This window comes from Crotalus tigris, unplaced genomic scaffold (assembly GCF_016545835.1).
Source record: "Crotalus tigris isolate CLP2741 ecotype Arizona unplaced genomic scaffold, ASM1654583v1 scf7180000024280.1573445, whole genome shotgun sequence".
NCBI lineage: Eukaryota > Metazoa > Chordata > Lepidosauria > Squamata > Viperidae > Crotalus > Crotalus tigris.
The window spans coordinates 185,764-206,902 of record NW_024100452.1 but is presented as its reverse complement, the minus strand read 5'-3'; the positions used below and the strand labels follow the sequence as shown (position 1 = coordinate 206,902).

The window sequence follows — 21,139 nt, the reverse complement described above, 5'->3', positions numbered from 1 at the left end:
GAAAAAAAGGAGAAGCAAAATAGGTCAGATTAAAAAGCACATATTAATAACTGTAGTTCCCTGCATTGGCCAAAGTATAGATAAAAAACCTGGGGACTTGAAAAGGAAAAGGGTTTTGCAGACCCCATAAGTTGAAACATAATAAAAATAAAAATAGCACAGCAGATGGTTATCAAGACTATGACTGCCCATCTTGAGGACAGCCTATACAAAAGAAGATCCTTTTAAAGACTAAGAAGAGGCCATTTCATCACACTTACTCAGTAATGTCCATAAAAACTTGTCTAAATGTGAAAGAATAGTTTTTGTATAGTTTTCTCACTAGGAGAACCAGTTGTTAATCTCTTTTCATCCAAGCAATTTCAATTATAGTCCTTGATGGAACCACAGTTTCTATAATGACATATTTGTCTCCCTCTACGTTGCTGCATGCTATTTTTTTCCTTAATGGTATCCATAAAACAATCTCCAAATACTCAACACTTCTCACAGGGAGTACATAATTCCATACCCAAGGCATAAAATGAAATGAATGTGCATGTTGAGCCTTAACTACTATTTTTGCAGTTTAGCAAAACGTTGAAAATGCAGCACTGTTACATTTAATTCCAGATGTGCATTCAGAAACATACATACAAATGTGTGTGCACACACAATTATGCTATCTATAGAACTGTTGCTTCCCTCACATATTTTCCTTGGGTTGATAATCCTCTTCATTTCATATCCATTTTTTTTTATACTAAGGAACATTTTCCCCCTCTTCAAGTAGTTTATAAAATATAATATATATAAAAATAATAACTTGAAGTGCAAGTATCAAATTGAAGGCCACATCAGAAAGAACGTATGTGCAAAAGCAATTTATTAAATCAAGCAGCAACGAAACCAGAGTTATATTTTCAAGTATCAGCGTAACAAAAATAAAGGAGAAAGCTTTTTTATGTTCTCAGGATTATCCAAACTTTAAGGCCTCCTTTCTATGTTATCACTAATCATATGTAGCTGGCTCTCACAAAAGGGATGTAACATTTGATTTGATTTGTTGAAAGCAAAGGACCATAGAGGGAACACAAAAAATTATATAGAGAATGACCATGTTACCCATATTTAAGTAATTTATCTTGAACAAATTTAATCATTAATCAAAAATAGCTTGTATATTGGGTCTATCCATTTATTAGTTCTGGCCATACCCACATCCAGACTGAAGTCATCACTCAAAAAGTAAAGTGCAGCATTTTGCTAGAGAAAGTTTGTATATTCCTTAAAGAAAAGGCATATGACATATAAAGAGATGCTCCCTTAAGAATCTTGGTTTCAAGCTTCAAAGGTAATAACCAACTACATGACTCTTGCAATAGAAACAAACTGTCAGTCCAAAATCTATAACAAATGCATCATTTGTCTCAATCAAAATTTGAATAGCAACATTCTGCATTAATTTAAGTTTCTAGTCAGGTTTTAAGGGCAGTTGTTGCCATAGTAACTGAAATACTAGACCAAAAATAGAGTTTACAGACAAAGCAGAGAAACAATTCTTATTTTAAAAAAATCAGAAGAAGAATTTGATTTTTTAAAGGAAGTAGCATTCCATCACAAACTCTACCCCTGAATCTTAAACAAAAGTACTCCTATTTTGTCTAGATTTTATCTGTCTGAATGCTATCCGATGATATCAAAGGCCAGTTGAACAAAATCCTTATCTCCAGTCCTGCCTCCAAGCACATAAGATCTGCGAGATGGTTTAGCAGGAAGGAAAAAGAGAAGATCCGATTGCTCAGACATCATTATGTGGTAGTCCTTCTTCACCACAATCCAATTAACACAGATTCTAAACTTTGATCAACACCAGCAGTCTTGCCTAAAACTTATGGAAAGAATGTACTGAACAGGTATGTACATATACTTTAAAACCTACTGTCAATCTATGGGTTATTTTTCTCAGTGGTTTTGTGTAGCTATTGAAAAGTATATCTTTACCTGCCCTGGAATATAATTCAGATCATTAAAAATGGTATCTGTTCCTTCTTCCCTATTTTACAGCCCAGTTCCAGAAAACTGAAAAGACAAAGGAAGGACTGGAAACACTCAAGGTTACTGTTGAAAACTTGCCTTCAAGGTAACTGCTGTAAGTCACTGTAACTAGGTAATTTTTAAATATTAGAAAGAGTTTCATATATGGAAAATTATTTTGAAAGCCTCTGAAACATGTGAAATGGACTCTACATATTCCATGCTTAGGGTTTCTTTTTAAAAGAGAAGTGAAACAGAATTAGTGTATGAGCCTCATATATTAACTGAGACAGTCTTCCCATGTTAAAGTATCCTGAATTTTAATATGCTTAGGTAAATTATGATATCCTTCTTTGCTGCACAGGACTTGGAGAGTGTAGCAAAATAGTTTGCTTTGATGTTTTGAATACAGGGTTTCTCTTTGTAGTTCAAGCAAATAAATTTGCTACATTACAGTGACCAGTTTGGGATCATCTTAATTGGTAACAGCATTGTTCACAAAACTAGCTGAAGGTGGAACTGAAAAGAACAAAAGCTACTGGATGTCAGGATTAAAAGCAAGTTAGAGGATTATCCGTCCAAAATCTGGAGTATTTCTCACTTGAAACAAAAAGTTGGCTAATCTGTAATCTATTCATAGGAAGATTAGAAACTAGGGAAGAGAAAGAAAGGGGGTATTAGAACAGAAAAAGGGGAAATTTAGCTATTGTGCAAAATCTAGCTGTGATTCACAATGCTGAATAGCCCACACCTCTTCATTCAGTGCATCCTTAAATGGAAAAGTGATAGAAAGGATGTTCCTATGAGTTATTAGGATTCACAGGTTTCACAGAATGACATTCATCATACCATAGCAAGGGAAAAAATAGAAAAATCAAAACAGCAACAAAATACATTTATGGTAGAATATATTTATTTATTTATGAGACTTATATACCGCTTTAAGTGCAAGCACTCTCTAAGCGGTGTACACCAGTAAGCAATGTATATATATATATTTACATTGCCCCCAACAATCTGGGTCCTCATTTTACCTACCTCAGAAGGATGGAAGGCTGAGTCAACCTTGAGCCGGTGAGATTTGAACCACTGATCTGCTGAACACAGTCAGCTAAAGTGGCCTGCAGTACTGCACTCTAACTGCTGCACCACCTTGGCTCTGACCAGAAAAGCAACTTTATGGATGGTGGCAAAAAACATACAACAGTTAATATTTAAAGGCAGAGGTCTAGGGTTAGCTTAACCATGAATGTATTTGGGTTCAACCTTTATATAAACTAAATATGCATTAAAGAAATTAAGATGAAGCTACTGTTTGTCCAGAAGCTGCAAGGTTTGACTAGTGCCCCTAGATCCCACCCGGATGGGATCACCCTCCATCCTGGGCTTCCCCTGGATTCATGGCTTCTGCTTGATCGTAGGTTTAAGGCTGTGGATAGGCTGTGGTTTCAAAGCCTTGGCAGCTTTATGCCACTTTCAACCCTTCTAACAACAGCCACTTATTACGTGCTTGACACTTGGTTACTTGGGTGCATTCTAATATAGCTAGGAGGATTAAACATTCATTATATTTAAATGTATTTTTGTAAGAATAACCAGGGTTGGGGGGGGGAAGAGGCTATTTTCTTATCTTTGCAGTTGTTCCATTATTTCCTTATTCCCTTACAAATGTATGCAGAGTCTCATTCAGGTTTATGTAGTTGCTATGAAACCGAGTGTTAATTTAAAAATTAAAATAAAAATCCCTAATCTCTCTGCCTTTGAATACACAAGCATCTTATTTAATTAGCAAGTATACATACATACACACATACATATATCAAACAGTGCCTGTTGATTTATCGCTGAAAAATACTTCAAACTGATTCCGGTAACATCAAAGTCAGGCAGGTGGAAAAAGCCAGTGCACAGCAAACATCATCAGATGACAAATAATCAAACAATGAGGCCATGAGAAAGGAACAAAAGACCTCAAAGCAACTATGATCACAAGGGCAGATTGACAGCACAACAGAGGAAAAGTCAATAAAATGGTTCTCCCAATGAAGTATAACCAGTGTGCCTTGATTGCCAAGATTTTGCTATTATACCAACGTATGATTTTTACTAAATATACCATACAGATCCTACCAGTAATAAATCCCATGTGTGATATATCACCTAGCCCCCCTCCCCATGGAATTATTAGTGTGGTGGTCATATTATGCCATCACATTCTGGCATAAGGAACATAAAAATTTGGGGAAGTTCCAAATGGTAGACTACCAGCACTACTATTATTAGTAAAACAACAAAACAATGTAGAACCATTATATCTTTTCCTCCTGAATAGATTCCCTGGGGGGGGGGGAGAAGGCATAGAAGAAGAGAGAGAGAAACACAAGAGGGTTACAATTTAAAGAAAATATCACCATAAGAAAGGCTGAGTGCCAAAGAATTGAGGCCTTTGAACTATGGTGCTGGAGAAGACTCCTGCGTGTCCCTTGGACTGCAAGGCGTTCAAACCGGTCAGTCCTAGAAGAGATCAACCCCGACTGCTCTTTAGAAGGCCAGATCCTGAAGTTGAAACTCAAATACTTTGGCCACCTAATGAGAAGGAAGGACTCACTGGAGAAGGGCCTAATGCTGGGAAAGATTGAGGGCAATAGAAGAAGGGGACGACAGAGAATGAGATGGCTGGATGGAGTCACTGAAGCAGTAGGTGTGAACTTAAATGGACTCCAGAAGATGGTGGAGGACAGGAAGACCTGGAGGAACGTTGTCCATGGGGTCGCAATGGGTCGGACACGACTTCGCAATTAACAACAACAACAACATCACTAGAGACCTCTTTGCTGCCAGTAAATGTCTTCCTCAGCAGATGTTACCTTACTATTGCAGTTATAAAGATCAAATGAAGATTCCTACACAAACTGCCTTGAGCTCATGGAGGAGATGTAGGATACAACTAAATAAATACTCTGAAAATGAGAGACTGCATTTGGATGGCAAGGACACATATTACATAAACACTCCATCAATCCAATAATTCCCTTTTTCCACCATTCTTGGGAGCAATATCTTCCCTAACTGTAAGGAAACCTATTAAGTAAAAATGATGGTAACAAGAATAGGTCCTTTGAATCAACAATTATGTCAGCTGAAAAGCTAGTATTAGTTAAGAAGCCATTGAACAGAACTATAACTGTCAAGAATAATACATATATCTGCCAAAACTTTAAAAGGAGAGGGCATCAAGAATCCTGGGCAGAATCCAACCTACTCTGCCTCTGCTATTGATAACTAAATAGTACCAAAGGCATGATGTTGCCTCTTTCCTAATTTACATCCTCCCCCATTGATAAGAACAGACTCCCATCCCTCTGAATTAATGACATCAATCAGCAGGGAGTTTTGTAAAATGCATAAACCAGTCATTTTCCAAACTCTACCAGAAGATAAATGATTCCAGATGTTGGACTGAAGCCATTTTCCCACACATGCTACAATATTTTGTTATCCATATTGGGTTATAATGTCTGGTGTGTGTGTGTGTGTGTGTGTGTGTGTGTGTGTGTGTGTGTGTGTGAGAGAGAGAGAGAGAGAGAGAGAGAGAGAGAGAGAGAGAGAGAGAGAGAGAAGGAGGGAGAGAGATTGATTATATATAATTCAAGGAGGTAACAGCTAAAGCTTGCACTTCTGGCTAAGAGCAAACAATGTTTTAAAAGTAGAATGGTAAAAGTTCAATTGCTGTTCAACAAGTGGTAGAACAGATTGATGCCAAGCAACTCAGTTTCTAGGATCTTGTACAGAGTAACAACAGCAAAACAGTTCACCTCCTGCTTCCTATTAATATCTCTAACTCATTAGAAACTGGATCACTTCCAAAGTTATTGAATAAATTAGAACTCAGTTCATGTCATTCCCATCTCACAACTTCTATTAAAATATAAACATCAGGCAACTTAAAACTTGGTTGAAGACAAAGATCTTTTCCCTCACCACCCCCAAACTCCCAAGTTGAAAGATAGTGACTCTTCCTAAAGTTGGATTAGATGACAAACATTATTCTAGGATTGAAGTAAAAACACATTTAACTTTTCTTATATGTACCAAAGTTATAATTCTCAATGAATATACAGAAATGAAAAGAAAACAATTGAATGTATTTTGGAATCAGTAATTTCTTTCCATTATTCTGATATAAATATATAAATTTCCCGCTTTTAACTTATTCTAGCTAGTTAGAATACATTTTCTCTCAGCAATAGAAACTTAGTTCCTTCCCCGTTTACATACGTAGCAGTTGTCAATAAACCATTTACATATATAATTTTAATGGCAGTTTGATGAATTCTAAAATCCAGCAGAGAAAATAGCACTTAAACAAGAAAACTACTGTAAAATTTGAAAAAATAAGCCATTTGAAAGCTCGTTTGCAATTTTTTCAAATAAGCAATTGCATGATAAGCTTGGTTGCATACCTCACATTCAACTAAAACTGTTAAAACTCTCTAATCAGAAGAGCAAATGGAGGTAGTTAACAGTAATAACCACATACATATTGGAGGAAGCAGACTTACTTTGTGTAAAAATATCTTAAGGCTCGGCTAGAAACATTATTTCTTCTACTGCTTACTGAGACGTGTTCATAATCTGACAGATGGTTTCACTTTGCCACTGAGCATTTTCTCTTGCTTATCTCTGCCAGCTATTATTTCCACAAGGCTGTTTGCAGGACTGTGCTCTACATCTTTTCTGAACTAATCAATGCCTCTCTTGGCTTTGGTTGGTTTCTAGTCCCGCCTCCTGTTCTTGTATAAAATGAAAACTCACAGCTGGATTGTCTGTAAACCATTTCTCTTACCACGAGCTCCACTGGGTAAATTGTGCAATCAGGCCATGTAGCAACCCGCTGGAAAAACAATCACTCCTCTTAATGAGGTACATATAAAAGCCAATCAATAGTCAAATCATGAATATTGATATCTAATGACTAGAGAGCTATGACCTTCAGGCACAAGCAACCAGATCCACACAGTGATGGGTTTAAGTTGACAACTTTATTATATTGTACATATAATACAAGAATCTCCCCAAACTGCTTGCATTCTCTTGGGAACAAACAGATAAAGTTTCATGGGATTGATGTGTGTCAGTCCTAGATCTCCTGTGGCTGTGCAACAGTTCAAGGCTTGATGCCAGCTCAACTCTTGTGGCTGGTAGTTTTCCAACAAAGCCTGAAGAGCCTATCAAGATTATCCAAGCCCTACTTAACCTAATACAACTATCTGGCAAACCAAATGATGTATTTTTATATTAAGCTGGCTTAAAATAAATGTACATGTGCAGATATAATAAAAGCAATCCCTTGTTTCCATTTTCCACTCCTGTAGAAGTCATGAATCTGTTTCTGGAATTATTGCTGTATTAGATAAGGATGAACCAACTGAAGTTTGATTCAGTCAAGCTGGAAATTGGATTATATTATGAGCCCGCAATAAGTATAGAACTTGTCCAGAGTAAGAAGTATTCCTATTGGATGAGTTCAGTATCAATCTGATATTTGAATGTTCAAATGGCAATAGTTGGTAGAAGTGATTTTTAATCAAAACTTCACTTTTTATATGTTAGTGGATCTCATCTGGGAAGAAATCAGACATCTCAGTCATTCATGGATTAGTTAGTCATGATTAAATGAGTTGTTCTATGTACGGCAGACCTGACTTTGAAAAAATTAAATTGGCTGAAATATGTTTATCAATATTATGATTAAACCCATGAAAAGATAAGTATTTTAACATATCAGACTTTTTCGTTGCCAATTTGTTTCTGGATTCAATTCAAGGTACTGACTTTAACCATGAATGTTTAAAACTATCACAGACCAGAATATTTCAAGAGGCACTTCTTCTGCATGTTGTTCTGCTCAACGACTTTGTGTCTGATTTGATTTTTCACTCTGCTGTGCTTTTTCCCACTATCAGAAATATAGAGAATAGGTACTAGAGACAGATCATAATGAAAACATTGGAAATTGCTCTTAAATATGCGTGCTCATCTCCACTACTTTTCTTTTAAGATGGGCATCAAAGACTCTGTTATTCTAGCCGGCTTTTATGCAAGGAATAGGAACTTGTGTTTGTCAAATGTTTCTGAACTACAATTCTCAGGCTTCCTCACTATTGGCAATCCTGACTGGAGACTATGAGCTTGGGTTCAGCAAGAGGTACATGTAAAGCATTTTAAAGGGGCATCTCATAGGCACATTGCCATACAGAGGCATATCCTCAGAAGCCATAAAGTAGAGATAATTGCATAGCTGCTTCTAAGACTGTCTCACATTGTTTGAGCCTGGATGTGCATATATAGACCCTTTTCCATCAGAACTGCCAGTGAAACAAAGTATCTGTGTGTGCACATACAGGTAGTCCTTAGTCTACAACTATTGATTTAGTGATTGTTCAAAGCTACAATGACACCAAAAAAACATGACTTATGACCATTTTCACACTTAAGACTGTTGTAGCATCCCTATGATCATACAATCAACTTTCGGTTACTTGGCAACTGGCATGTATTTATGATAGTTGCACTGTCCCAGGGTCATATGATCACCATTTGTAACATTTTCAGCTTCCAACAAGCAAAGTCAACGTGGGAAGCTAGATTCGCTTAACAATCACATGGTACATTTGACAATTGCAGTGATTCGCTTAACGACTGTCTTGCTTAGCAGTAGAAATTTTGGGCTCAGTTGTAATAAGTCGAGGTCTATCTGTATAAATTTAGAGACCCTTTAAAGCAGATATGGGAGTCTTCCAGAGGATGCAGTGCTTTAACAGTTGGGGGGGGGGAATATTCCACTCAATGCAAAAATGCTTGTCAAAGTGCTGTTTTCAAATGCCTTGTACAGCCCTATTTCCTACCTTTATTTTTTGGCATACCAATATTAAAACTTCTGATGCTGTAAAACTATTTAATAGTTTTAGCTTGCTCTCTGGCATTGTTGTTCTTTTTATTCTAATTGTTTTTAAAAAGGTTTGTAGATCAATGGCAGAAAATGCAGAGGACGAATAAGAATACCAAACAGAACAGTGCATATTCTTTGTATCTTTTAATTCAATTCAAAATCCATCCCTGGAATATTTAGGTATGGGATTTCAGAAATATGGCTGAGAAAACAAAGGAGGGCTCCATAGAAAAAGAATATGCATAAACACATTACAGTAATCAAACAATTGCTGTATTTTAATTTCTGTGCAAATTAGGTCATTCTAAAAATGCAAACCAAATTAGTTTCTCCCCATACCCTATTAGGAGTGAGCTTGATTATTCTCTCTCTCTTTCATGCTTTTAACCATTTTCTGGATGCTTTATAAACCTTGTAAGAATACATATATAGAATTGTGTACAGAAATATAACATGGAAAATAGCCCAAAGCATAACAGGAACAAGAGTATAGTAGCTATTTGAAAATGATCTTGAACATATGAAGCAATAAAACAAGGACTAAAAGAAGTCTGAAAGAGATTAGCATTTATCTGTATTGACAGATGCACCTGTTTTTTAGAGCTATGTGCGTGTGATGAATCAAACCTCAATAAGTCAAGACCGAAGTGAAAAAACAAAGCTTCCAGACAATCTTAGATATTTCATTAAGTATCCCTAGATTATACTGATTTCTCAATTGCTTTTAGTATATAAAGTGTTATTGCCTTCCCCAAATTGCCCACATTTCTTATTAAAAATGGATTTTTGGCTTGTTTAAGCTATGTCTTATGTGCTATGCCTAAGGATATTTACCTATGTAGTAGGGCTGTATTATTATTATCCTTCTCATCTTTCCTATTACCTTCTCCTATTGGTATCTTATGATTATCTCACTTTGTTGTTTGTATGTACACCAAGAGCTTATACACTAGAGACAAATTCCTTGTGTGTCCACTCACACTTGGCCAATAAAGAATAAAGACTTAAACAAGGCAAATGAGAGCTACACCATTCTGCTTGCCATGAAATTTTAAATATATTCATGCATGTTTTAACTGTATATTATTTTGTTTCTTTTAGTTGCTTTGCTTAATTGTATAAAATATACAATTAAAACATGCAGGAATATATTTAAGATTTCATGGAAATCAGAATGGTGTAGTTCTCATTTGCCTTGTTTAATTCTTTATTTTTTATTGGCCAAGTGTGATTGGACACACAAGGAATTTGTCTCCAGTGCACAAGCTCTTGGTGTACATACAAAGCTCAGAAGATTAAACCTCTGGTCCGAGTGACCAACTCAAATTGGATCCTGAAAAGGTGGTGTTAAATAATGAAATGTTTTGTGAATCTTGCACAACTTTGTTAAAAGTTTAAGAAGAAAAATAAAAACTATCAACAACTAATATTTAGAGTAAAAAGAGAAGAAAAAAAATAAGGTAATAAGAAAGAACAAAGCCAAAATAAAGAGGGAGGGAGGGAGGGAGAAAGGGAGGGAGGGAGACAGACAGACAGACACACGGTCAGATAGAGAGACAGGGAGACAGAGAGAAATCACTTTTGATTATAAATGTAAAGTAATCTCTGGTTACAACCTTATTTATATTTTTCTATAATCTATTTTTAATCAACCAAATCATATCATAATTTCCTCTTTTTCTGCTTCACACACTTATACACGTACACAGACACACACAAAATCAGTTTGATGTAATGGTTAGGATGCTGGCCTAGAAAGCAGAGCCTGTGAATTCTAGTCCTGCCTTAGGCATAAGAGCTGTCTGGGTGACTTCGAGCCAGTGACTCTCTCTCAGCCCAACACACTTCACAGGGTTGCTGTGGGGAAAATAGGAGGAAACAGTATTAGGTATGTTAGCTGCCTTGAGTTACTTATGAAGCCACCCAGAATCACTTTCAATGGTCAGAGGAATGGTATATACATTTAATAAATAAAATAAAATAATAAATATGGAATAACTTTTTTAAAAAAAATAAATCAGGTTTCCAGTTAGCACTGAACTTATCTCTATTTACTTAGCACTAAACTTATGTCTAGTTAAAACTGTCAATTTGACCATCTCATCAAGTTCTATCATCTTCATCATCCATTCCTCTATGATGGGTAAAGTTGAAACTTTCTACCTTTGTGCATATAACAATCTTGCTGCAGATGTCATATATAAAAACAAAGTTCCATAAGTTTTTTTCGTAGATGTTTATCCATCAGCTCCAAAAGAAACATCTCTGGTTTCAAGAATATATTAATCTTTAAAATATTTTATATTCTTATAAGTAACTTAGTCCAAAATTCTCTGATCCTATAAATGTTGTTTTATATGCTAATGATATTATGAATACTGTTGATGATTACACAATCATTTCTCAGCTTATTTAAGTTACAGAATCATATAGTCACTCTGCATTTTAAATCATTTAAATCATGAATGTAGGAAAAATGCAATTTGCTTGTGATCTGGGGAAAACATTGTTCTTATAGAAAAGGAAACTATAATTTCATATTACCAAGCACTTGTAACTGTACCCAGTTTATATAAAGAAACAGGAAGCAGGCAGCAACATCACTATCGCTTTCAAGTCCAAGATGACCTATGTAATGATGATGGGTTTGTTAATCACTGTCCCCATGATCTTATGTCCTTTTGTATTTAGAGGTACTCATTCTGGAGAGTCCCAATCTTCTGCCCTGATAATACTGTGGATGATTAGATTTTTATCCTGCAGACCCACGGCTGTACCCCAAACCAGGCCTAGCTAGTTCACGAGAAACAACTTAACTGATGCTGTTTGATTCAGCTATTAGAAAATGAGAACATAATTTTAAATGTTCCATACATAGACAAAAGAACATCTTTTCCAGATGTCATCTTTATTTTTCTACAATTGAAAATGTATTAAAAAATATTGGCCTAAATAAGATTATTATCAGTTCTTTTTCTCTGCAGAGCAAGACTTAACATTAAGAATACATAATTTTATTTAATCAGCAGAACTAAAAAGCAATGGAAGAGATTTAAGAAAAATAGTTTAGTTAAAGTCAAGGTTAAGTATGTGCAACCCCATCTGAATGGGCGCAGTCTGAAAAACGACAGCAGGTCAAAGATCTGTGCAGTTCTATATCTTGCCCACTAGAGGCCATCTAGAGTTCAACCATGATTTTCAGATGTATTACACAAGTTCCGTTTAAAAACTAAAGCATTATTTTATTATTTCACAGTAATTTTTATTTGCTAATTTCATTTAAAGAAATTACCCCTGCTTTAATGTGCTATATGGCAACTAAATTATTTAAAAAGAAACACTAATTTCTGTGGAACGTCATTCATATACAGTCATCTTGATATCAATTACAAAATGATGTGACTCCATAAACTTCCAAGTTGCTAACTGGGATTTTTTTCAATAAAATCACATAACATCAATGTTTTGTCAGATATATTGGATCCAAATCCAGTTGGCAACAACTAGATCTGTGGGTATTAGCCTTTATAAACTTAAACAATTTGGGTCCAGAATCATCTCCTACCCAGAAGCGTTCTTATTTGTGTTATACTTGGAATGACTCCTCAAGGAAGTTTCCCTGGCACCCATACAGTTGCTTATATGTGCAAGTGGAGGCGCCTCTTCTTTTCAAGGAATTTTGGATCTCAAATTGTAAAGAAAATGAATGATTGTGTTTATTTACTTTTAAAGTTCTATATCCTATGCGGATTGTGGTTTAACTTGATTATGTTTTTCTTCTTTCTATGTCATTAGATCATTTCTTGTTAGGTGGGTGAAAATAAAGATTGAGAATTTTAAAAAAGTGAAGCTTGAAATTCATCAGAATTTTCTACCCTACTGTTCAAGTATAACACACATGCTAGGTAATTTTAACTGGGCAATATATCTGCTTTGCATTGACTGGCAAATGCAGGAACAAACACCCTTGTTTTCAGATAGTTCTCATTGTATTACTGATTATTTGGGTGGCCTTCTCATTAGTTTCAAGAATTAATCCTCAAACCACAAACTTCCTGATTTAGCCTTTGAATCCACAACATACCAGTAAAGCATCTTCTTTATAAAAAAATGAACTGAAATCTCATAGGTTATTGAAAGGAAATGACTACTGGTGAAGAAGAAATATGGATGTGCAAGAACTCCAAAATGAATTAGAGTTGAAATCTTGGCAAATAAATTACTTGCATAAGTTGTGTTGTATTAACATGAAGAGACAAGATCAGAAATGAGGAAGTGATAAGCTGCCTGGGAAAGCCAAGGGAAATCATCAAAACAATTAAAAAACAAAAGTTAGAATATTTTGGACATGTGATGCGACACCCAGAAAAATACGGCATACTCCATTTAATCCTTCAGGGAAAGATTGAAGGCAAACGAGGTCCAGGCAGAAGAAGAACATCATGGCTTCAAAATCTAAGGGACTGGTTTGGACAAAACTCAGCAGCACTTTTTTGTGCGGCTGCTGATAAAAACAGGATCGCCAACATGATCACCTACATCTGATAACGGATATGGCACAACAAGAAGAAGAACATGAAGAGAACACCAATTATCATTTGGGCTAGGTCTTTGACAGATAATGACGTAATTATTCACAGATGTTTTATTTAGTATATTGAAACATTATTAATGGAGGAGAAACATTATTAAATAGGTTTACACTGTCAACAAATGCCAGTAATAAATAAAGCTGGAACTGAGAAGTGAAAATTTTTGAAAGTTAGGTGTAAGTAGGATAGTTATTATCTATGTACTGCACCATCAATATACTGCAGAGAGGGGCTGAAGGCTGGCTCTGTTCCCCCCCCAGCTGAAGTTCTTTGGTACAAGACAAGCAAAGAGGAGGAGGAGGAGGAGGAGGAGGAGGAGGAGGAGGAGGAGGAGGAGGAGGAGGAGGAATAGCATTCCCTCAATAGTGTATCCTGCCCTCTCAAGCACAGTGCCTGTATTGCAGGGGAGGAGGAGGAGAGGTCAAGTAGCAAGAGCAGGCAAATAAGGTAAACCTACTCATTCAAAAATCCAATTGAGAACATTTTCCCCAAGCCTCCTCCTCAAGACCTGGAGCTGGCACTCCTTCATTTCTAGGAGAATGATATGAAGTTCAAATATGATCTTTACCAAATTAGAGCACTCCAGTCTTATTTAGACTACAGTTTAAGAAATTTGAACAACTGTAATCCCAACACACCTAGGATTTACCTTTAATCCGTGCCAGTTTTGCATGTGATCATTCATAAAACTATCCTGTCTATCTCCAGCACATTACAAAATCCCCTGCACATTTGAATTATTAAAAGACAAATTCATTTTCTCAATAAGCATTCCAGCATGGTTCCCCCCCCCAGATATTCATCTTAGAAGCAAGGATGGAATATAAGTGTGCAAACATTTAAAATAAACATTTTCATGATTACAAAAAAAATGTCACAAATAAAACATATCTAAATTAGATATTTATGCTTAAGTAAACTTGCAATATTCATAATTTTCTAAATGTGCCTTCTGTTGCTGAAAAGTCTTAGTGTGTGAGATTGTAAATTTTGGAAATTTTTGATCATGCCAGATGGAGTACATCAATGCTGTGGTGACAGTTATCTCAGTTCCTATTGTGCCAAGAAAATGGAATAACGCAAGACAAACATTTGATTCTTGGAAGACATCACAAAAGGTGGGCAATATACTTGTCACTAATGCTATGTAAGGCAGAATTAAAAAATGCATTCAGAGTTCTTGAAAAATGCCCTGTGTTTGAAAGAATACAATGAATATTTAACCTTGAAATATAAGTAATAAAGACAATTTTACATTTACTGGTAACAATCTAAAAATTCCCAATTGAAAATAATAAATTTATTATTATATGCAAACTAGCATTTCAACTATTGGAATTTTTTCTCAGGTGACTGGTCTAAAGCTACAATCCTACAAATCGTTACATGGGAGTCAGTATAAATGAATGCCTCTGGGTTATTCTGGGTGGTGGTGGTTAGAAAGAATGTCACTTCATTGTTCAAAATTTCCTCCCTAATTTTAGAACATATCTAAATGTATTGAATTAGGAGGGCTGAGAATGAGCACAGGTGTTCAGAAACTGTGCAATTCAATTAAAAATCTTTAAAAGGAAGCTTATTTTTCAGCTACCAAAGAAGTTACACTTAACAGGCTTATAGTAATTAAGCAGCTTGGAAAGTTGCTTTGCAGTTAGAAATTTGCTGCCAGAAATCTAACCAGAGGGAAGCACTGCGGTCCTTGTGTCTCATGCAGCTGTTACGACTTTTCCATTTGAGAGGAAAAACTTGCCTCCAGTGTTTTGGAGGCATGTAAGTATACGAAAGTGTTAATTAGTATTGGATATACATTTTGGGTTATTAGAAACAGATGGTTAATTTTCACATGCTGTATGAGCCTTAAATTAAAATAATTGAAGACTATGGAAAATATAAAATGAGGAAAGGCCCATTGACATTCTATAGCAGGGGTATCAAACTCAATTTCATTGAGGGCCGCATCAGCATTGCAGTTGTCTTGGGGGGCCAGATGGGTGTGGACTGGGTGGGTGCAGCCTACTGGGTGGGTGTGGATGGAGTGGGTGTGGCCTACTGGGTGGGCATGGCCAGTTCTACATTGTTCGCGTCAAGGGTACCTGTCGGGGCCTTGGCATGAGTGGGACAGATCTGGGGGTCTCTGGCAGAAGTGGGTAGGACTGGGGCAAGCACCAAGGCATGGTCCATTTCTTCATTCTTCACAAAGGGTGACACCTCTCCAGCATGCACCCAGGGGCGGGGCCGACGTGGCAGGGGCTGGGTTCCTCGCTGTTTCCGGATGGCCTTGTGGAGCTAAGACTGAATGCGTTTCAGCATAAATGGCTACCACAAAATTGTACATTGGCTCCCGGCTGTTCCCTCACTGTTTCCAGGATGGCTTTGCGGGCCACATGAAACCACTTCGCAGGCCACATCTGGCCCCCAGGCCTTGTGTTTGACATGTCTGTTCTATAGGCATGATCAAAATCCATACACATTCAACACTGTTTTGATAGCCAGAGTCTTACCAATTAGCAGATAGGGAAAAAGAGAGGGAGGACCTAATTCATCTTCTGGGTCCTGATTTTAATAGATCATTACAGGCTTTGAGAATATCATACTGGGCTATAAATGTGCAGCACCAGCTGCAGAAACGAAAACAGAAAAAAAAGCTCACAGTGCAATAGACTCTGGGCTCTGTAATTTCCTTATTCAACTCAAGTGTAGAGGCACCAGCAGGCTTCATTACTTTTAAAAAAATAACAAAAATGGTGTCATGCCGTAAACTCCATCCTTTTCATTCATGCCTGTGATGTTACAACATACGATGGCACTTTCATTGCAACCATGCTTTTATCACTAGTCTCCCATTTGACCCCTAACAGATGCCTCAGCTCAGGCACAATTATTCACTTATATACCTGAGGTCATGGTGTTTAAGTAATGAATTTGTATTCACAGAACTGTAAGAAGAGCTACAAAAAGAGATTATAATTTCTTTTGATTTATTTTGCTATTTCTACACAGTTCCATTGTTTTACTTGCTTAATGGCTGCCAAATATTTGGAAGGATAGGAGGAACATTATGGCAATCAAAAATTATAATAGGATAGAGGTGGAGGGTGGACAAGAAACAAACAGTGGCAAAGCAAGATGAATTTGAACATTCTTCTCAGTATGGTTAGCCCCAGTAACATTTCACCAATGTCTATAATTAAGTTTAGTAAACCAATAATAACTGATGAGAGTATAAGATATTTGAAATATGAAATCTACCAAGAAACAGTTCTTTTAGTCCTATTGTGTAACATATATTGATGAAGGAGTTGACCAGGGTGAGCCCAAGAGAGGGGGTCAAACGTGTCATCAGTCATGACTCCCTGCATGCTCAAAAGAGATCTAAGTCTAGCCCACCTTGAATTCCTTCTTAATTCCTGCTAATTTTCCTTGACCGTTAGTACTTCAGATTCTTGTAGAAAGCTTAAGCTTGCAATAACTTTTTATACTCATTTGAACTGCCTGAATATCCTGATTTCCCTGACTTGACATTTGAGATACAAACTAAACTATGGAATTTAAATGCTATGAAGATATATTTTCTCCAATAAATATATTTCTCTAAAATTAAGCAAACTGCATATCATAATGTTTCTTGTTGAGACTTATGCCATGTCTAATTGCAGTTGCCAAAACTGAAGCTAGGGTTTTGCCATAATAACAACAACTAGGAAGGAAACTAAAATGCAAAGGTTATTTGAGGCTATATTTTCCCCCAAAACTGCAACTGTGTGGGAATTGCCTAATAACGGCAACTAGAGCTGCTGCAATTGACATCCTAAGTTGACAGAGCCACATGATGTTGTGGCTTATGACTTTGTCACTTAGTTGCCAGTTCCAATTACTATTGATAAGAAAGAACTAACTGTATACCTCACACTTTCATGTACATTCTACATACCGATACATGTACTGAACCAGAAAAGGCTGATGAAACTAATTTAGGTCAATTTAAAAGACTCTGGTACATTGCACTTCAGCCTGGATATCTGAACTGTTCATTTTTTCTGCCATATTTATTTATTTTTAACTACCGTGATTGACAGGCAGTCTAGTGTAGTGGTTAAGGCTAGGAACTAGAAGTCTGTGAGTTCTAGTCCCGCTTTAGGTACCAAGTCAGCTGGGTGATAGGAGGGGGGGCAGTCACTTTCTCTCAGCCGTAGGAAGGAGGCAATGGCAAATTCTTAAACTCAGGTTCATCTTCTTTTCTGAATCAGGTGAATTGGGTGATTTTTGTAGTCTCTGAAGCGAAGAAGTGGCCAGTGGGGCAGATGATGTACAGGACACAAGAAATAGCCATGTAGAACAGGAAAAATATCCATTAACAAGGCAATAAACAATTTTTTTTTCAAAAAAACCCCAAACCCTTAATTTGAGAAACAGTGCCTTCCCTAGTACAAAAATAAAGTGAAGCACACTCAGACATGCAAGACTCTATTAGTATAGCTATTTCAATAAAAGTAGTTATTGGTTTCTTCATCTGGTCTATCTTACAGGGCTGACAGGCACATCAGTGGAGAAATAAAATGGAGATAAAACGGAAAAAAGGAGAATCGAAATAAAGAAGCATCTACAACAATCTATCTTAAACCTTGATATGGACTCCTGCCAAAGCTTTGGTGCTAATTATTTACACATTTGATTTATTTGTTCATTAACATGGCCACCCATCTGACAAGAAGTGATTCTGGGCAGCATACAATAAACCAAGGAATTAAAACATTTTACACATCTGTTAAGCCAATAAGAATATTCACTAGACTGCGAGAGGGAAGATACGACATATAACACAACCAGCACAAAGACTTTCCAAGCTTTTGAAAAAAGGACATTTTGAGGACTTTCCAGAGGATCATAAAAGTGGGGATGTTGTTTCAAATGACAGGTGCCATGGCAGAAAAGCCTTACCATCTAGGTCTCGTCAGATGGAACTCCAGATGGGCTTAGAAGATTTATGTAATTAGGACTTTTGCCCCCAAGATCTTGTGATCTTAAGGTGTGAAATTCTTCTTCTATATATGATAAGAGTGTTTTGAAGCCATCTCTTTGCCAATAAAAGCAGCAGACAAAAGATGGTGCTGTTGCAGTGCTAAAAACTACCAATAATGCCTTTTGAAGGCTGGTGACAAAACAAAGAAAGCCAAAGGCAGCATGGAGGAACTCATGATTTTAGGTTTGAGAGCAACAATAGAAATATAGGCATGATTTAAAGCTCTGTTCTTTTCTATGTGTGTTGCATGTATGACAGACAGAGAAAAGAACAGGGGCTTGAATCTTGACATCAAACATCTCCATTTCCTCTCAGATAAACTTGAAATGATCTTTCAAATCTCATATACCAGGTTTTTTTCAAATGTAGATTCTGAGTTTTTTATTGATGGATCTAAATACACTAATAGCCATTATAAAAAAATGGGTGAAACAGTTTTAGATACAGACATGGGGAAGAGAGCTTCTAGGAACAGAGACAATAGGCAGAACGTTTCATCCACAGAACTGAATTTTTATTGTTTAAACCTGTCTGAAAAAAAAAACCTGATGCGTGAAAAGAAAACCACTGGGAGTGATTAAACTTGCTAATATTTTCAGCCATGTGTTCTGGGAAGGGAGTGACATTCTACAATAATTGAATCATGCAGCATATGCCCTTAGGTGATTATGTTCAAAACAGAAGCTCTCCAAATGTCATTTGGTAAATGAAAATAGAGCTGGAAATCAGTAATAAACCAATATCCTCAAGCTACAGATTTTTTAAAAAAGCTAATTTGATTACAAATATACAGTGTGCTTTTTGCTTATGAGAGAGGGCAGTATTGCGGCATAAATGATTGATCCAAAAATCCAACCAAGAAAGTAAAATTTAGATTTTACCAGAAAAAGGATGCAACAATTGCTTACTGCATCAGGGTTTAATTGCTGCATTATTTCATTTAGAATTTATTCACTAAACCAACAAATTCCACAATTAGTTGTCAATATATCCTAATTACAAATATTAGTGTACATGCCTTGAGCACTTTATCTCAGCTTGGTGACCCTCAGAATTCTTGGAAATTCTGGCTTAAGGCTCACAAGTAGAACATGATCCTAGCAGCCCTCTGTGTGTTCTCTAAATAAAGCTACTGAAAAACAAACAGTTTCCATTCCCATCATTAGTAGTAGCTATTGGTGACTTAATTCTAATTGGCAGCCATTACCGGTACATAATTGTGGAAGCAAATACTATAGTTCAGGGGCCCTTGAAACTTGGCCCTTTTATGACTTGTGGACTTCAACTCCCAGAATTCCTCAGATGCTGGCTAAGGAATTCTGGGAATTGAAGTCCACAAGTTATAAAAGGGCCAGGTTTGAAGACCCCTGCTATAGTTTAACAACATGTGAACCAGTATTTTCTTTCACTTGTCCTAATATACAACCAGGCAATTTCACTAGTATTAAGAGAGGGATGAGAAGGGTAGATAAGCCAAAGAAGCTTCTGGAAATTTATTCATTTATTACCTTGGCTTGTATGTTGCTTGTTACAGCTTACAAGTAATAACACAGAAAACTAAACATAACAAAATTCAGTTATCATTGGGCCACCATTAGAGATAGTATGATTTTCATAAGATCCCAAATGTATTTGTGAAGAGCTTCCATGGTTCTTTGAAAATATAATAGGGAGGGTAGATTGCAGTAGCCTTCCACCTGCTCTTCACTCTCAGGAATCCATTTTACCGGACAGTCAATACAACAAACTGCAATACTATGCCACAAGTTATGCCACATTGCAAATTAAAACCAAACAAAACATATAGCAGCTAGGTATTGTGTAAACCCATTAAGAAGTATGGCATTCAGACCTCAAGATTTGGTTTGTGCAGGGGCATGTATATTGCACCTTAACAGCTTTTTCACAAGGGACACAGCTGTCATCTACAAGGAGTAGGGAAAAGATGTATTTGGTTTAAGGAGCTCCTGACAGAGCATGCCTGTACATGTTCCAAGTTACATTTTGCCTTCAGACCTGGATTGCTATACAACCCTACAGTGCAGGAGATGTTTAAATGTTCCCCCCATGTCACTAAAATTCTTAGTTTGACCTGCATGGAAACTTTGAGGGACTACTTCTGGTGGACCAAAATGGTTACACTCCTTGTCTCATGCATCATAGCCTTTATCCGGATCAGGATGATCCTGCTTTTTTCAGGAGAAAGAGAACAATCAGTTTCTGTCTATACACACAGCTCTAACATAATATGTAGATTAGTCCAATAATCTCACAATCTCTTAGGGCGCTTTTCACCTTTAAAGAAATTCATGGACAAAACTGTATGATGCTACGTTTAGTGCCTATTTTAGACCTAAGTTAAAGAGATCAGATATATCTGATTTGATAGAGAGAATATAGAAATGGGTTTGCATATTATAATGTTCATGGATAAAATCTACTTATGTGTGTAATAGCTAGAAGTTATTACCGACCTGATGGCAGCATCAATCAATATTATATCATTGGTTTGCAAGTCTGCTCTGATCTGAAGGAAAGTACGAAATAGATCTGAGAGAA

General features: G+C 36.5%; 1 protein-coding gene across 6 annotated transcripts in view; it reads right to left on the bottom strand.

Moving 5' to 3' along the window:
• STARD13 (StAR related lipid transfer domain containing 13) overlaps window positions 1-21,139 on the bottom strand; it is a 103,812-nt gene that overhangs the window by 47,155 nt on the left and 35,518 nt on the right. The window contains exon 1 of one of the 6 annotated variants that reach the window (XM_039323610.1): window positions 6,579-6,896. The exons of 4 other annotated variants lie outside the window; for them this stretch is intronic. The gene's annotated coding sequence lies outside the window, so the exon portion shown is untranslated. Of the gene's footprint in view, window positions 1-6,578; window positions 6,897-21,139 lie in introns of those variants that run through there. One more of the 6 variants, XM_039323608.1, reaches the window with a different exon arrangement.